This window comes from Labeo rohita, chromosome 8, assembly GCF_022985175.1.
Source record: "Labeo rohita strain BAU-BD-2019 chromosome 8, IGBB_LRoh.1.0, whole genome shotgun sequence".
NCBI lineage: Eukaryota > Metazoa > Chordata > Actinopteri > Cypriniformes > Cyprinidae > Labeo > Labeo rohita.
The window spans coordinates 33293160-33296457 of NC_066876.1; positions in this window are offsets into that span (position 1 = coordinate 33293160).

The following is a 3298-nucleotide window of genomic DNA, read 5'->3' on the forward strand; positions in this document are numbered from 1 at the left end:
GTATGTCTCATGAACAGACAGACAGACAGAAATGTCAGAGCTTGGTCTAGGATGTCATATGCGTTTCATATAATTCAGGGACAATGCATATCTTTTTCAGGGAGCATGAATATTGTTCAGGGAGAGCAGGTCTTATGGTTATTTTTGTGAAAAAGGCTAATGTTTTTGACATTTAATAAAATAAATGTTTTTTATTACAACAATTAGATATGTGCCTGTATTCTCTATATGCTTCCATATATTGTAATATACTTACAATTACGTGAATTATGGAGAAAAATATGCTAATATTTGGTCTACTAAAACTAGACTAAGACTAAAAGACTTAAGACTAAACTAAGACTAAAACTCTTATGATATTTAGTCAACTAAACTAGACTAAGACTAAAAGATTTCAGATGACTAAAATAGGACTAAAACTAAATGGTGTATTATTCCAAAGACTAAGACTAAGACTAAATCAGAATTTGCTGTCAAAATGAACACTGCAGTCTACATTCTTATGAGTGCATAATTCATTTTTAAACTGAAACATCACATCACAATCTCCATCACTATAAAAATCCAGCAGACACTGACTGAACCGAAGTCCGTGGGACATCTTCATGAGCATCTGGAAGACGCTGTCCACACGTGGGCTTTGAGCGTGTGTTTTTCTGTACGTACTGCATCCTGTGCCTCTGTGTGTTGCACTACACGCTCCCTATGCGCTGGTTTCCAAGCAACCCGTGTAACACAGGGAGCGTCGACCGTTGGCGTCTCTGAACTGTGTGGAAACTGTAGGATGCAGAGAAGGAGGAGATGATTAAGCTGACTGCGAAAACTCCAACTTGCAGCTGGCTGATGCACAGTGCATCCTTTACTTTTCATTACACAGAGCAGTGCATTTGGTTAAAAACAAGCTAAACATTGCACATGGTGTGTTTTCATTCAACTGTTTTTCCCAAGCCATCTCTTTAGACACAAGCAGACTGGAGCTGACAAGCCAGCGCCGTGTCAATCACACCAGAGGATGTTCTCTCGGCTTGTTTTCTTCCTGCTCTGATCCTCAGGGAGTTTGCACTAACCAGCATGGCCCTGGGCTTCCTTTCAGGGGCTGAGGGCCTGGAGTGCTGCTGCTGTTTTGCAACAGAGACCATACAAAACCATACAGAGCTGGACCGAATTACCAAGTCAACACTGAAGTGTGCTTCTGTTTGGAGTACGGCTCCAAATCTGGGATTCTGCGGCTCAATCCAATTAACTGCGGCGTGGCGAGCACTAATTTAAAAACAAACGCAAAACAAGAGCAAACAAATACCAAACTGAGGGGAAAAGTATAGATGTGCATGAACATTTCATTAAAGCAATATTCTGCGGTTAAATGCAATAAAGCTCAATGAGCAGCAGCTGTTGATCAAGAAAAATGATTTAAACTCAATTAGCATTAATGAATGTTAAAGCTGCAACTGCTGTAACTGTTTCAAACACTGCAGAAATAAACTAAGATACTGAGTCTTGTATACTAGAAAAAAAGATCAAAATTAAGTCAATTTTTGCTTGGAACATGAAAAAGGAAAAACAGAAAAATAAGTTTATTTTTCCCAGATATTTTATTTTTATTTTTCTCTTTTTTTTTTTTTGTTTTAAGCACAAACTCATTTAAAGTTTTTCGATAAAAAAGACTTATAATATCTTATCAAAATTAAATGAGAGCATGCTTAAAACGAGAAAAGGGCAAAACAGTCCTGTTTTCCTTAGAGTTAAGTTTATTTTTCTATATTTATTTATTTATTTATTAATTATATTTTATTTTATTGTCTTAAGCATAAACCTGCTTAATTTTGATATATTTGACAGTAAACAGTGCTTAATATCTCATCAAAATTAAACAAGATGCTTAAAACAAGAAGAAAGGAAAACTGAAGTTTATTTTTCTTAGATATTTTTTCTTGTTTCAAGCATCAACTAACTTAATTTTTATGATTTTTTCCTTCAGAAAACAAAACGTAATGTCTTAAGTTATTTTACTTCTTAAGAAAGTGTAACTTGATTTTTTAGAATTTTTTTAAAGATATTTTAATGGATTGATTTTTTTCAATTTTTCATTATTTTATTTTATTTTATATTTTATTTTATTTTATTGCATTGTCTTAAGCATAAACCTGCTTAAATTTGATAAATTTTTACAGTAAACAGTGCCTAATATCTTATCAAAATTAAGTGAGTTTAAAACATAAACAGGGGAAAACAAAAGTTTATTTTTCTTAGATATTGTCTCTTGTTTCAAGCATCAACTAGCTCAATTTTTATTTTTTATTTTTCCTTCAGAAGTCAAAATGTCTTAAGTTATTTTACTTCTTAAGAAAGTGTATCTTGATTTTTAGATTATTTAAAAAGATAATTTAATGGATTGAGTTTATTCATTATTTTATTTTATTTTATTCTGCATAATCCTGCTTAATTTTGATAAATTTTACAGTAAACAATGCCTAATATCTTAACAAAATTAAGTGAACTTATGCTTAAAACATGAGGAGGGGAAAACTTAGATATTTTCTCATTTCAAGCATCAACCAACTTAATTTTAATGATTTTTAAAATAACTTAATGATTAAGTTATTTTACTTCTTAAGAAAGTGTAACTTGATTTTTAGATGTTTTTTTAAGATATATTAATGGATCGATTTCATTCATTCATTATTTTATTTTATTTTATTAAGCACAAACCTGCTTAATTTTCATAAATTTTACAGTAAACAGGGCTTAATATTTTATCAAAATTAAGTTTATGCTTAAAACATGAGGAGGGGAAAACAGAAGTTTATTTTTCTTAGATATTTTCTCTTGTTTCAAGCATCAACTAACTTAATATTTATGATTTTTTTTGTGTCTTTAATGTCTTAAGTTATTTTACTTCTTAAAGTATAACTTGATTCTTAGGGTTTTTTTTTTAAATATATTTTAATGGATTTATTTATTTATTTATACATTCATTATTTATTTTATTTTATTTTATTTTATTTATTATATTATGCTTAAAACAAGAAAAGGGGAAAACAGAAGTTTATTTTTCTTAGATATTTTCTCTTGTTTCAAGCATCAACTAACTTAAATTTTATGATTTTTTTCCTTCAGAAAACAAAACTTAATCTTTTAAATTATTGTACTTAAAGTGTAACTTGATTTTTAGTTTTTTTTTTTTTACAGATATTTTAATGGATTGATTTTTTTATTCATTCATTCATTATTTTATTTTATTTTATTTCAGTAAAGTCATTGCATGTGTTTGTGTGGGACTCATTTGATTTTGACAACT